Raw genomic sequence first — 16,859 nt, 5'->3', positions numbered from 1 at the left:
TACCAGTCACGCACTTCGTACTTTTTATTATGAATAAAATTTGCTGTTTTAACAGTTGCATTATATACATACATACATACATATATATATATAGATATATATATATATATATATATATATATATATATATATATATATATATATATATATGTGTGTGTGTGTGTGTGTGTGTGTGTGTGAATAAATGGTCAGTAGTGACTATATATATATTTCAGAGAGGGATGGTGCAATGTGTTGCCTCTGTGAGGTGGGCTGGTGGTGAGCCTTGTCATGCAGTGGACACAGCATCTGGACCCAACCTATACACACACCAGGTATTTATTCATACATTTGATTATACACTCTTTGTCCCTATCTGTTTTGTTGATTGTTTTACTTTTCACAGTCTTTTTTTTTTTTTTTTTTCGTTTCTTCTTTATTGCCACCCCATAAATTTGCGATTTGTTCTGTCTGTCATTTTCATTGAAAAAAAAAAAAAAATTACATGAACTATAGCTTACTGAACTTTTATATTACATGAGTGTGAGAATGCTCCTGTGCACGTTTGATAAAGCTTTTGTATTTATACAAAATCTCGGCTAGAGTAACCGCGTAAATCTACCAGTCATTCACTCTGGCTCCCTTTACACACACACACACACACACACACACACACACACACACACACACACACACACACACACACACACACACACACACACACACACACACACACACACACACACACACACACACACACACACACACACACACACACACACACACTGCCGCTGCCACAATACAACAATTTTCCGGTCGGCAGAATGTGTACCAGCAACGTTTCGCTGGGAACTGACCTCGTTACTGGGGTTTCAGTGGTGTAGCCGTAATCTGTGTGGCTTGTTGGAGGGTGATAAATGTGTTGTTGTGTTGGCAGTGTGGTGTATGCTTTACTGTGTATATGTTAGGCTTGCTGTTTTGCTGTAGACCCAATGAAGAATATCTATAATTATTTTACGTTAACTTGACTTAGTGTTTCGTCCATTTGTAGCATATTTCACAGAAGTCAGAGGCAGGAAAAGGCAATGTTAGGCCCTACAGTTTTTCCATAGCACTTCTTCCAAGGTAACATCCAATTCTAATGTCAATGTGTATTTACAGCCAAGTATATGAATTTGGGATATGATAGCTTTAGGCCAAGTTAGAGTACATAGAATAGTATAATTTTATGTAAAGATTAACGTGGAGGCATGTGTTAGAAGAACTATATTAAGGATGTAGTTAGTGTATTTTGGTGTGTCTGGTGCAGTTGTGGCTTCAGGCTGTTGTTATCCTCTCGTTATGTGGTGTTTCCGATGTTGGTATGTGGTGTAAACGTTGATGCATGATGTCTGTTGTACTCTATGGTGATATTTGATTTATGTGGTGTTCATAGGCATTGTGGCTTCCCTTTGTCTCTTCTGATGTTTCTAGGTCTTGAATGATGTCCCTAGTTCTTAAATGCAGTCCTTAGATCATATGTAATGTTCCTAGGTTTTGTGTGGTGTCCTAAGATTATCTGTTTTGTCCCTTCGTCGTGCGTGGTGTCCCAAGATCCTGGTTGATGTCCTTAGGCTTCGTATAGTTTCTTTGGATCTTGCGCGGTGTTCGTTGCCCTTATGTGGTGTCCTTGAGTCTTGTGTGTTGCTTCAAGGTCTTGTGTGATGTCCCTAGAGGCGAGAGTCTCGTTGCTGGTATGAAGTTCAGGTGAAGTGTGGCCGGTGGGAGAGGTGAGAGGCCTCGTGAAGTTACTGAAACCAAGTCGAGTCAGCTGAAGTATGCAACAGGGACGGATGGGAATGTGAAAGTGGAATGGTAAGAGAAGGGAGGTGGGGAGGGAGGAAAACAGGTGTATAAACATCGAGTGCAAAAATGAAGATACAGGCTGGAAATGGAGCTTAAATACGTTAGAACGAGAGCATTACGAAAAGAGTTAATGAACTGAAGAAAGTTTATAGAGAAAAGTGATTATATACATACAAAAAACACACGCACGTACATACGCACATGCATACATACATACCTACATACATACATACATATATAGGTAGATAGAAAGTTATAGATATATACACATATACATATATAGGTAGATAGATATAGTTATATGCATTTTACACACACACACACACACACACACACACACACACACACACACACACACACACACACACACACACACACACACACACACACACACACACACACACACACACACACACACACACAAACACACACACACACACACACACACACACACACACACACACACACACACACACACACACACACACACACACACACACACACACACACACACACACACACACACACACACACACACACACACACACACACACACACACACACACACACACACACACACACACACACACACACACACACACACACACACACACACACACACACACACACACACACACACACACACACACACACACACACACACACACACACACACACACACACACACACACACACACACACACACACACACACACACACACACACACACACACACACACACACACACACACACACACACACACACACACACACAAACGACTTTTCCTTCTTTTCAGTTCTTCCTAATGCCACAGTAATATTTCAAGGGTCTGAGTGATGAGGAGAGAATCAGACGAGGGAAGAATACAAGAACTGCCAGGTAATGAAAACATAGTAAGCGAGCTAACAATAAGAGAAAGTAATATATATGTACTGTCCAGTATACAAAATGAAAAAATAATCTTGAAATGTAAACAAAGAAGAATGAAGAAGTTTAATGAGGAGAAAGAAAGAGGATGTGTGCCGGAGGGTGGTAGTAGTTAAACAGAACAGTATATCCTGAAGCTGGAAGAAGTGCTAGATTGACGGAATATGCATTGAGCGTAAATATCTAGCTAAATGTATGTTGAATTAACTTGACCCCCCCCCCCTAGCTCCCACTTGAAGACAAAAGCTTGAGGAACACCGTTTGTTACCTTGTAATTTTGCAAAAACGTTCTTACCAGTACCAGCAGAGATGGTTCTATTATCTAGATAGTCTGCAGACTGACATGGAGCTCTGTCTTGTGATCTTTTTCATAAAAATTTCATGACCTTCACTGCTGAAAGATTAGAACAAAGGAAGATAAAAATTGAGAACTGAGTACGATAAAGGTTGAAAGCATTCGCAAAACAGAAACAAGAAAAAAGTCTGTAGGGAAGAATTGAGAGAAAAAATTACGGAGGGTAAGAGAGAATGATACAAGTTACAAAACTATAAAGTAAAAAAGGTGATGGAGACAAGGAAGAAAATATGAAGACAAGAGAAGTGTGAGGAGCCATGAGAGGAAACAAGGCAAAATATGTATCACAAAGATGATGATGATGATGAGGGTGGGACGAGGACACAAAGGCACGGGAGGGAAAATGCGTTTGTGTATTGTTCTTTCATCTTCAAAGGGTCGGAAACCCCACTAGCCTAACGAACACAAAACACACACACACACACACACACACACACACACACACACACACACACACACACACACACACACACACACACACACACACACACACACACACACACACACACACACACACACACACACACACACACACAGCATGATTACATACACAGTAGACACGCATAGACACACAAAACACTCAGTCTCTAAATCGATCTGTTTGTCAGTCTATGTCTAAATATCTGTCTGTGTCTCTGTCTGTCTGTTTGTGTGTCTCTGTGTTCGTCTGTCTGCGTCACAGTCTGTTTACCATTTGTTCTGTATCTCTCTATCTGTTCATCTGTCTATCTTTATATACCTGTATCCATCTACTTCTCGGTCTAATTACCTGTCTGTGTCTACTTTTTCCATATTTGGTTTCCATCTTTCTCTCCCAAGGATCTGCTCGCTTCACGTTCCCATTCTTATTTTTACTCTACGTTCCATTACCTCATCTTCTCCTTTCCTTTCCTTGATTTCTTATTTTCTTCCCATATCTCCTTTTTATTTTTTATTTACCCTTCTTATCCCTTTTCCCATCGTTTAACACAGCTTCTGCAACTGATTTTATCTTCATCGTGGTATGTTATCAAAGTCTTTTCCATTGTTTCAGCTTCCTACATTAAGTTTGTTCTTTCTATTATCATTATAATTTTTTAGCTGCAGGCTGTACTCATAAAGTAAAGGTATAAGGCTTATTAAAACAGTTTTGTCAACCACTAGTAAGAACACCAGTCCCTTCCTCCTCTTTTTCTCTTCCTTAGGCTGTTTTATCTCCTCTCTCCTCTCCTTCTTTTTCGCTATCTTTCACCTATTTTTCTTCCTCTTCCTTTCTCCTCACCTGCCAAGCTCATACCATCTCCTCTTCCTCTCTAATTTTTCTTCTCGTTGTATGCCTTCCCCTCGCGTATCTAACCCTTGCCTTAACCCTCTTCTTCCCTGCCTCATTTACATCTTCCCCCGTGCTTGTGTTTACTTCCCTTTTCTTGCGCATACGCTTGTGTTCACTAACTTCCTCTATCGTTCTTATTTCGTTCGTTGTTCATTTTCTCTTCCTGTTTTCGTAAGGATCAAATAGTTCGTATGCACGCAGGCTTTTTTCATGTCCTCTTTCCTCTGTTTTCTTCTTCAGTGCAGCACAGGTGATATCAAATGCGAGACATTGATCCCTTCACTACGATGACGTCTTTTACATTATTCTTATTGGTTTCAAAGCTGTTATGTAACACAGAAGAATTTTGACAGGAAGTGGTGGACATAACTTTAATTAACCCCCTTTTCCACGGGAGAACTTTCCCAGGTGGAAGAACAAGCAAAAATAAGCTAAACATATATGTTCGCAGATGAAGTGGTTAACTTTTAACAGCGATGGCTGCATAAAACTATCAAGCGCTTGCAAGAATCTAATAAAAGAGACGTCATTGCACAAAATGTGCATAACAGATACACAAGAGCCTAAAGGTCAGGTCAATTAAACGTGGTAAAGTTGCGTCGATCAGTGCCATTCTTCTGGTGGCATTTATCAACAAGGCATCAGCTGGGGATGTAACCAGCCCGAGTGACTGGTTTTACACCAGCATCTTATTTACATTTAACCCCTTCAGTCATGAACAATCTTTTTAGTTTGTTCTTGCCTCCCGACGGTTGTATTCATCAGGAGAGATATTTTTTGACTTGGAGGAAATATTCACCGATTCATTATTTCCTCTAGCTAACAGAGGTCCTACTTAGTTGTAATAAAATAGTTGTCTGCTTCCATCCCTTCACCACTACGGCGGGCGCATAGCATCCGTCTAACAACCAACTCTCGTCCTTTTTTCTGCCCAACTCTTTTAATACAGCAGGCCAACTCTGGAACTGTCTTCCTTTGTCTGTATTTCCTGCTGCCTGTAACATTCAGTCTTTTAAACGCAGTGTGTCCAGGCATCTCGATATGAACAGATCTTGAATTTGACTCTGTTATCTTGTTTTTGTTTTTTTCTTGAGGGGAACAATCTTGCGGGCCTCTGGCCCTTGGTTCCTTTTTCTTTGCATAAAAAAAGCAAGAATACATCATAGGCTGAAGGAGTTAATGAGAGGGAAGAGGTTGGGTAAGGAGGGAGGGATTTTATGTGACATTCAGACCACCACCATGTGTATTACAAGCAGTACAGCAGCTTTTGATCACAGGTGTGAAAAAAGAAACTGATACTTCCTTTCTTATTTATGTCCCGGATATCAAGATTTAAGCTTTAGATACCTTTCCATAGATTTCCATGTTTTCTTCTGTTTTGAAATATGTTCATTCATTTGTCTTCAGATTCGTGTACTTTCACTCTCATATATTGTAATTTTTGCTGGCAAATTTTATTCTTATTTGGTATTCCGTATAATCTCCCATTCCTCCTGGCATAAAAAAAAAAAATCATCAACTCCTGTGTGTTACATTATCATTTGCGATAAATCCGTCCTCAATACTCTCTTACTAACGTCCTTGGTATTCATGTATTCTAGTGCTCATTACTCTCTTACTAACGTTCTTGGTATTCCTGTATTCTAGTGCTCTCTTCCCTCTCCTACGTTCACATTGTCCAGTCTAGTATTGCCTTTCCTACCTTTGCCTCCTCTTACATTTTTTTTCTTAATTTCGTCTTTGTTTCCTTTTCAACATGTCGCCTCTATCCTTGCCCATAATGCCATATTCTCTCCCTATATTGCCTTGTTCCCTAGCCACCTCACTCCTTCTCTCCTCATTCCTACTCCATCCCTCTCTGGCCTTATTTTTCTCCATCTGATCTGTCTTCCTCATTCCCTTTCTCCTCCCGTCTCATCATTTATTTTGACATAATCCCAATCGTTTTCCATATTTTAAAAATCCTTTGGCACATAAACCTATTGAACATAACATTCATCTTTTAATCCTCTTCGCAGGTAATCGCCTTTTCAGAGAATCTCATAAAGCATGAATGATATCGCTATCTGCGTTACTCTGTGATGCTTCCGTCTCTTCTCTTTACTCTTTTCCTGTTTTCCACTTCGTCATATTCTGTCATCCTTCCCTCCCATTGCTTATCCATGCAAATCTCTGCCTTTCCTGTTTTCCCAGACATGACCAACGTCTTTGATTTTCACATGATGTCTGTACATTTACTCCTCCTTCCTGACTTCCACTAGAGTCCCACATTTTTTTTTTTTCCTGACTTTTCATTCGTCAGGCTCTTCCAATATTAATGTCATAACTCGTTATTCCTCTGCACAAATAAATATAACAAAATGTGCAGGGAGACTAGGAAGATAAGAATAGATAGAGAAGAACGATAATAAGAGGGTGGCCAGACATGGAGATATAAAAAAGGAAAAGGTAGCCATGGACGGAGGAAGGACGAGAGGCAAGAGCGTGAGGGATGGGGCAGCGGAAGGAAGGAGGAAGGAATTATGGAGCGAGAGACGGAGGAAGGGGAAACAGCGGCCTCTTGATTACACGGTCCGGTTAACATTACTTGACATGGCTTCCCCTTTGTCCCTCCATCCCTCCCATCACGGCTCATCCATCCTCTGTCGCCCATCCTTATTACATACTCTCCGCTAATCCGCGGCTGAATCGGTAGAGAGGCGGCCTGCAGTCCTAATGGACCCAGGATCGAATCCCGGCTGGGGCAGGGAACAGTTTAAGGGTTTGAATTTCCTAAAAAAAAGCAGACTTTCCTGATCTACCAGATGACCCGCCGACATGTCGTAAAAGTACCCCCGCTAATACCAGTACACCAGTCCTGTATGAGACAGCCTTAGCATGTATTCAATATGGACGGTGGGTGTTAGCGCCGAAGTGGTGACATGTGGAGGTGTAGGAGGACTACTGGGCCTTGGGATATGTGAATACCCCCAAGAAATAGGCCCTGAGCCTTTGCGCAGAGTCGGACACGTAAAAAAAAAAAAAAAAAAAATCACAAGGCAGGCTGGTAGAGTTGCTCTGTAATTCATTTACATCATGGTAAATCCCTTTCCTTCTTCATTTCCTCTTTCTTTATTTTTCCAGACTCTCTTTCTCCCTGGCAGACTATGAACCGATCTGTCAGCTGCCTGACACCGCATCCTGTAACGGATTGCCTACAAAAATATCTTGGTAATATGTCTCTACTCAGTAACGACTCCTCTTTCTAGGACACATTACCTTCCCTTGTCCCTGCCTCGCTTAGCGGCAATGTAATTAATTAAGCACCACCAGCATCGTTGCCGATGCCTTTGGGTCGATCCTCCCTGACTTATTTGTGACCATCCTGCCACCGGGGTCTTGAAGCGCATATAAGATGCACCGGTACAACTTGGGTAAGAATATAATTGAATTACATGCGACGAATGGAAGTAAAGCACAAGGATGAAAAAACTACTGTTTTCGGGCTGTACGATATATTGCTTCGTTTTCCCATTCATCGGAATTTCAGCTTACCAAGATGACAAAATAGCACAAGAATATTACATACTGTTCAAATTTAAATCCGAAGTCTCAGTAGCTTTACTGAAAAAAAAAAAAAATCCTTAAGAGAAATACGATATAAGTTTTGCTTCCTGAATAGGGCATACTGTACATTTCAAACTTCCTCTGGACTAACAGCTCCATTCTTTTGTCAAGATGCAGTATATTCCTTGCAGTGAGTCACGATTGTCTTTCCTTCATTCGACGTAATGCCTTCATCACGAGTGCATCCCATAAGTTGAATGAAATAGCCTGGCGGTAGCGAGAACTAATAAATGCGTTCATCGTACTGAAAGGTTTTCCCATTCATCGGAATTTCAACTTACCAAGATAACAAAATAGCACAAGAAAATTACATACTGTTCAAACTTAAATCCAAAGTCACAATAGCTTTACTAAAAAAAAAAAAAAAAAAATCCTTAAGAGAAATACGACATAAGTTTTGCTTCCTGAATAGGCACACATTGCAAACTTCCTCTGGACTAACAGTTCCATTCTTTTGTGTCAAGATGCAGTATATTCCTTGCAGGGAGTCACGATTGTCTTTCCTTCATTCGACGTAATGCCTTCATCACGAGTGCATCCCATAAGTTGAATGAAATAGCCTGGCGGTAGCGAGAACTAATAAACACGTCATCGTACTGAAAGGTGAATGACGATGATACAATACCCCTTCACTATAAGAAATCTCCTGTAAGCAGAATAAAGGCGTCAAGCGTTGGCATTAACAAAATAATATAAATGTGTCTGTAGGCTACTGAAGAGGTTGATAATTAACAGCATTACAGGTCATCTCTGATCTTCTCATTACCATGTTATTATATTTCCCCATCATCATCTCCCTTCATCTTCTGCTCTTCTTCTGGCAGGCACTTTCAAACCATATCTCCTCCACTGTTTCTCATCAGTAGTTCAACTCTCAGGCCCATCCCTCTGCCTCACTTAGTCTTTTTAATCCGCTCTACCTCTCTTCATGTGGTTTCCCGGCTTCGTTGCCCTTGAGCCTTTCCCTCCCTCCCCAGCATAATCTGAGCGGGAGACTTGTGTGATATTAGGGTGGAAGTTAAGGGCGACAAGTCAGGAAGAATTGGCAGGTAACTTGGGAGCCGCCGTCCTGGTTAACTGTATTGGCGGATTACGGTGAGTTAGCCAGGTGGGCCGGGGAGGGGAAAGTGGGGCGATTGGAGAAAAAGAGGGGAGGAGGGAGAGGGGCAGAACCTGGGAAGAAAGAAGAAAAAAGATAAGTCATATAAATACTTTCCCATGATCCCTTTTAAATTTTGTGCTTCCCTTGCATTTCCCTAAATAACATTTTTATGAATCCTTCAGGCCGAGAACGTCATTTGTAATTTTGCTATAGGTACTGTCCAGCGTAGGAGAGACTTAGAACTGGTGGATTTAGACCCTGACATAGTTAACCCTTTCACTACTAGAGGCCTTTCCTACCCATTACAGTCGTGTTTAGGTAGCCTGAATAAGATGATGAATACGTCATCACTGTGAAGGGATGAAGTGATTCAGATCTCCATCATTCTTCAATGGCGTTTTATCTCTTTCAGCTTTCCCGTTACCCCTCTTGCGTAGTGTGCTCATTTTTTGCTTTCCTTTCTTTCTCCATTACCATTCCCCTTCGTCCCCAACTTTTCTCTCCCAGCCCCACACGACACCCAGGTGATAAGCTGTATATTTTAAAATGCATAAAAATATCGATCTTCGACAAAGAGCAAGGCATTTGCAAAAGAACTTAAACCCTGAGTGAAAATCGCATTTATAATGGAGCTGCCTCTTAGATTATAAGAACTGCAGACAATAACAACGTTTGAAAGCAAGGATAATTTTATTACTGCTTTGCTTTTAAAAACAGCATAAATCTCAAGCACTCCCTTGCTCCGGCATATATATATATATATATATATATATATATATATATAGAGAGAGAGAGAGAGAGAGAGAGAGAGAGACAGAGACAGAGACAGAGCTTTATTCACAACTTTTTGTGCACATTTTGAAGCTAAATTTTAATTCAGCACACCTTTTTTTTTTTTAACGTGTTACTTTCGAAATACACAACGTTTAAATTTCCCAATAAAAGTACACCTGGCTTCCTACAGTCGCGCCAGGTGCTTGTTTTTATGTCATTCATTTTCTATATCCTCATAGTATCCTCCATTCCTTCCCTCCTTTTCAGTTTCTCTTCAGTTGCACTCTCCTTCTTCATCTAAAGTCGTCGGATGTTAGCCAGGGAAGAGCAAGATGTTTTCATAGTTGGCTTAGGGAAACCAACCCGCAGTGAAGCCATTACGTGCCTGTGGGTCTTATAGAGGACCAGTTTTAACGAAATACATATCGACAAAATAATCTAAGTAATTTCCGGCATTTTAACTCTGCGATAGGATGCGTGTCCAATGTAATGTTAGCTTGGCCATCACACACACACACACACACACACACACACACACACACACACACACACACACACACACACACACACACACACACACATTTACTGGATTATGTTCGTACACTTCTGTTTTGCTTTCAGATTAACAAATTATCACATACACCTCACATGGACTGATCCAGAAACAGATATTAATGTGTAACACTCATTTTCCACTCACTCTGCGTCCAACTGCCGCTGCAGCTGATTATGCAGTTTAATTTCCATAATGAGTTTTTAATAACGCAGTAACGCTGTATGTATGTATGTATGCTCTTTAATTACGTGTTTGTTAGCCGCTCATTCAGGATATCTATATCTATCTGCCTATCTCTATCTGTCCATCTATCAGTCTGTGTATCTATATAGCTATCTGTCTTCTCTTATTCAACACTGTTGCAAAGACAAATTACAGTATGGATGGTACTCACAGTTTAATATTTGCTCTCGATCCTGAAGAGAAAAGAGGTGAGAAGGAAGTTTGAAAAAAGATGGAGTAAGAGAGAATAAATATATATTTATTAAAAGACTCAGAAAGCTTCGTAAACATAATTTAACATGTTACCATATATTCTGAACCGATGTTGAAAGCTTATTTTTTTCTTCAAGACATTTTTATAATACATCTAAGACAAATGACTAACTGTTTTTGTAGGATGAAAACAGATGATGCGCTCGGTATGAAAACAAAGTAATGAAGAGGAAGATAAAAAGAAGAAGTATGAGAGACCCATGAGGAATTAAGAGGCAGAGACGGAGGAAGATTACCTGAGTGAACGGCAGTAACTGGAGAAAGAACGTGGAGGAATAATGAGCGAAGGGAGAGAAAGGAGAGCCATTGGAGAGAAGATGATTTGATCTGAGTGAGAAGGGAAGCGTTGTGGCAAAGTTTGAGAGAGAGAGAGAGAGAGAGAGAGAGAGAGAGAGAGAGAGAGAGAGAGAATTCATTAATAATAAGCTAATGAGATAAAAAATAACAGCTCCATCATTTTCCAGAAGATCGAGAAAGAAATTCGAGGAGCTATTTGATCATTACCCCTCACGTGATGCTTATTCAGAAGGTAACATTCATTTTTAAATTCTCACTCCAGGGCGGAACAAATATAAGGGAGGAACGGGGGTGACGAAAACAAGGAAGGAGGGAAGCGAGGACAGGTGGGAGGGAGAGTTAATACGACCAAATTGAACCCAGACGCGGAATAAAATTGCATCCAGATCCATTAAGCAATTTGACTTGGGTCCAGGAATTATGCAGGGCTGTGGGTGGCAGGGAATGAGGGAGGAGGGGGGATGAAAATGGAGCGAGGGTATTGGGTGAAGTGGAGCGAAAGGCTGAACTGTGGAACTAGGGAGCTGGGGAAGGGGTGCAAGAGGCTGTGCTATATCCAGACGTTCGTGTGTGTGTGTGTGTGTGTGTGTGTGTGTGTGTGTGTGTGTGTGTGTGTTACCTGTGGTTCCTTTATCTATAAGCAACATTATCGTCATCATTTACATAAATTCATGACTTTCATCTTATTCCTCCTCTCCTTTTACCAAAACCCACAGTCTCCCTCGCCCATATTGCAAAACTCTCTTATTTCCTCTAAATAACCTCCAGGTAAAAGTGGTGATTGAGACATTGAATCTTGGGGGCAGCAGGGTTCAATTTTTCAGTGTAAAGGAGAATATTATGACGCAGATATGAACTCAACTTTCTCGGATATTTTCATTTGGATGCTGTACTGTACTTGCGTGCTGAATTTTTAATATTTAACGCTCAGCTCTTGGGAGGTTTCCAGCACTGGATAAATTCACCTGGAGTCAGCCTGTGTTGAGTAGTTAAGTCGCTGGTCCACGTTTAAAGGTAAAACACACTGAATAATTAATGTATTCTTTATTTTAACAGTGTTATATATCCACCAATATGATTTTGCACTGTTACTTATTATCCAGTCGAAGCCACATTCAGACTGCACAGACTATCTTTGTAACTACAGTTTACACTGACTCTCTCATGCAGTCAAATATACATGTGAAATAGTTATACTGTACACACAGAATCATTAAGAATCACGAAAAATAGACACCTGCCTTACATTCTGTGCCAAGTATTAATCCCTGCACTCCCATTGTTTACAGAGGGTTATATTCAACTTAGGAGAGACTTTTTTAATGCAAGTAGTTTCATGTAGCCGTCAGTTACCCTTTCATTGCGTGAGTCTTACCCTGAATTGCACAAAATCATCGGGAAGAAACAAGAATAAAGTTAAAACTGCGTCATCTGATCGAGAGGGTAAAGATATTTTCCACTTACAGCAAATGCATACGCACGGGACAGTACGTTCATTGACGTTTGTAGGCGGAATTACTTAAATTGGCAGCGTACACTGTCTGTATTTATTCTATAGTTAAAATTTCAATCGTTAAACTGTCAGCGGCAACAGATAATGAACAGAACAAGGAGACGGAACTACGAGTGCTTCCACAGAACACATTGATGAAAATGCAAGAGGACCTGGGGAAACAACCTGTTCCCTCCATCTATCTATCTATAGCCCGACGCCCTAATCCCGCAAAGGGTGGCCGCAGACAAAACGCCCCCAAGTCACTCTGTCACCCACCAATTGACTACCCTCCCCCCAACTCACCCCCCCCCTCATATACCTCTCAACTCCATCCCTCCACCTCATCCTCGGTCTACCCCTCCCTCTCCCTCCCTCCACCTCACCTACATACACCCTCTTAGTCAGTCTTTCATTCTCCATTCTCTCCACACTTCTTAGATTTATGTCCCAGGTCCTTCCATTCAAATATTTTCTCTTACTTCTCTTCCTTTCTTTTTTATTCTGTGAAATGTTCCCTCGGATAGTTCCTTTACTTTCATTTCATAACACCTTTCTGAAGCCCTTTATCAAAGTAGCCTACCCTGTCGACTGAAATTCCTTCCACCACATCACCCCGGACTTACAAAAGGACACTTCCGATCTGGTAAAGATATCGCGGTGGAGGAGGAAGTTGTATCGGGAAAAGCTCTTAGGAGAGAGGATGGTGAAAGGAAGGACAGATTGAGCGGAAACGGAGGGAAGGAGAGCGTTAAAGACGAGCGAATGTCTGGCAGGAAAAGCACTGGAAAGGTTGATTTTCGAAGGTCTTTTATAAATTTCGTGGTTCACTCTTCACGGAAGTGAGACCCAGTATTGATGTAAGGAGGTAATAATCTCGTTGGTTTCCAAGGATCACCACTTTATAATTTCAGAGTTTGTAGTGGAGACAGAAGAATGAATATTTTTTAGATTTTAACTGATTGCTTTGCACATAGTGTGACACAGTGAGTAACGTTTGCATTGCATTACCGGTTGAATACCTGCAGTTTTAATTCAAATTTAGCATGAGCACAATTTAATTTCCGTTCCATGCTACGAGATATTATCTTTCTAAATTTGTATTATCTACTTTTACCTCCCCCCCTTTTTCTTTTCTTTTTTTTTTTTATATCTCAGAAACACACATTGGAATTGATTAATGACTTTTGAGACACGCCCAGCAAAATGTAAAAGGTAGAACAAGCAGTGTAAAATTTGGAAAAGAGAAAGCTTGAAACTTATAGAACACAGTCTACATTATTATAGCTTAAAATAATCTTTCTTCCGGGGGCACGAATCCAGTAAGTAATATGAAGAAATTATTTTGTAGGGAAGTGGAGAAAAAAAAAAAAAGAGGAAAGTGAAGATGGAAAGAAGAGAGGACGATAAAGAAAGATGGAAGACAGAAAGAAAGAAAAACGAAACTTGACGGAAGAGTTACATGACAAAACTATTCCAATAACAACCGAGAAATGAAATTTTGGTTATGTCATTGATTTGTTGATTATGACTGTCCCTGTCTTAGTGAGTAGTATTCTTGGACCTTTTTCAGGAAACACCCTTTCTCTGATGTTTTTGTGCTGCTGCAACTCTCTTATTATTCATGTTGTGCTGGTGTCACATCACTGTCCACTCTAGTTGTCCAGGTTCCTCCTGCATCATCCACAGATTTCACATTCTATCCACTGAACTTAGGCCTCATTCTCCAGCACTGTGTACTGTTTTACCTACATCTCAACCATCAGCTGGCTCTTGTTGTTGGTGTATCAGGTAGGGGCAGGAGAGAATGCATCCACTCGTCCTGCTCGTTGTTTAGTGACCAGATAACAAAATTCTCGTATTCGGGACAATTGAGAGCATTTTCCTCGTCTCTCTTACAGGAATAAAAGACACCCACTCTACTGGAGACAAGACTGTGATGAAATGTGTTGTCCTGCAAATGATGAACCACTAGGAAACACTTTCTTTTCAATACAAAACGATGAAATTTTAAAGCTATCAGGAACAATTTTTTAAGCAAAATAATACCAACATCTTTATGAGAATGGTTTAATAACTACCTTTTATCAGTAATGAAAAAGATTTTATTGTGCGCAAGGCCATCAGAATCATCAGTATAGTGGTTCTTTATTACGAAAGAAAAGTAGGAGTTCTGAATACTTCATAAAGGACGAAATCAGTAAGTTTTTAACCAGACCAACCTGAAAATCTACATGAACTATCCGCCTTTTGTCAGTCTAAATCCTCTCTTAATTTAGTCCTGGGACATGAGTGCTGTTGCGCTGGTAACTTCTCTATACGCAAAGGGAATAATTAAGGTAACTGTTAGTGACAAAGTTATGATAGTACATATTACACGAAAGAAGGAAATCTGTTGGGATATGGACGGTTGTTTAAATAGGCATAATTTACATTCCGATTGGTAGAAGAGATGAAAATGATAGAGAAGGATCTTGGATTATATAAAAAAGAAAAAAAAAAACATGCAGGATAAAATTTGAAACAAAAAAGATTAAAAAAAAAATGTTGATACCTCATCTCGTGTTCCTTCATTTTTCTTCGTTCTAAGGTATCATTAAGTCCCTCATGCTTCGTTACATTGTATCAACATTTATACTTTCGAGACATTGGTGTTGTTTTCCTTGTCCATAATATAAATCATCGGTACTGTTTCCTTTATTATTTTCTCCTTTTGCATTTCTCATATTTCTTTCTTCACTTATCTTCATCTCTCTTAATCCTGTATTTTGTATCCTTCGTCAGCTTCCCCCCTTCGTCTCAGAGCACTTAATTTTTCACTCGCCTTAGTCACCCTCAAGCCACCTCTCACATCTTCCTCCCTTTTCTTCTTCTACTTCTTCTTCCCCATCTTCTTCTTGCAATGCTACTAAAGATTCACATTCAAGAGCAGCCTTTCTTTATAGGTGCCTTCATATTCGATCATGGCCTTTCCCTCTTTTCGCATCTTGTCATCGCTTTCTCACCGTACATATGATGCTCTCAAGTGTCATCTGTCCCACAGCAATATTTCTGCCTCATTCCTTATCGCTTCTTCCCTACGTCTTCCCTTCCCTAGCCCCATCACTTTTAGTCCCCTCCAGTGACATTCCCGTCCCCTGCATCGTCCTTCATCAGGACAATGTATTAAGTTTGTGGCATGGGCTCACGCTAGGGAAGTATGACATTATCAGCTCACTGGTTGCCTGAGGAGAGGGGGAAAAGTTTCAACCCACTTGCAAGAGGTCTTTCCTGTACATGTTATCTGTAGGACGCAATTGAAGGCGCAAGGAAAATATGTAATTCTTACAGTACTTGAGGCCTTTGAACGAGCTGATTTAAGTCGTCTGAAGATACTAGAATTAACATGCTGTCATTGTGCTGAAAGGATTGCCGGGGAGTCATGGCGGCTGACAGAAAAAAGACGGTGAGAGAAATGAAATATGGAAGGTGAAAGTTGAAGATGAAAAGGAGGTCAGCTTCCTCGATTCTTTTGAAGAAGTGCTCGAAGAATAGCACTGATGCTGGATGTGTAATTGGTACGATCAAAGCGAGAGTCAGTGGTGAGTATGAATGCCGGTGGTGATGGATAAGTGTTGGAATTGAGAGGTGTGTGAAATAGTGCACCGCGAGAATGCGGCATGATACAGGACTGGGATAGTTTTACCTCACAACTGCGGATCTGGGCAATGCTGGATGTCACTTTCCCACAACTTTCTCCTCTTGGGTGTGTGACTCTTCAAAAGCTCAGTTTTTCTCGACAGCACGATATGAATAAATTTGTGTTATTTTCCACCTTGCTTCCCTACAGTATATAAATTGCCTCTCGGCTCTGCGGTACTTTGCATTATATTACAATACACAGTGCCATCACACTTTCCAAAACATTGTGCCACTCCGCTTGAATACTGTTTTCGTTACCGAGTTGCACACTGAAATTGGTTTTTCAGTCCACAGCGCTAAACGAGAACACCTTTTCTTCTTTCCATTTTTGTCTCTGCTTTCTTCACAGTTGCTTTCACATATTTTTAATGGCTCCCCAGTCTCCATTAGTCTCCCTGTTTTCCTTCCCTCCATCTCAACCACTTAATACCTCACCC

The sequence above is a fragment of the Coenobita brevimanus genome, chromosome 13 (assembly GCF_032717465.1).
Source record: "Coenobita brevimanus isolate Jiangsu-jjx chromosome 13, ASM3271746v2, whole genome shotgun sequence".
NCBI classification, from domain to species: domain Eukaryota; kingdom Metazoa; phylum Arthropoda; class Malacostraca; order Decapoda; family Coenobitidae; genus Coenobita; species Coenobita brevimanus.
The sequence above is the reverse complement of the archived record's forward strand: the minus strand, read 5'-3'. Positions refer to the sequence as shown.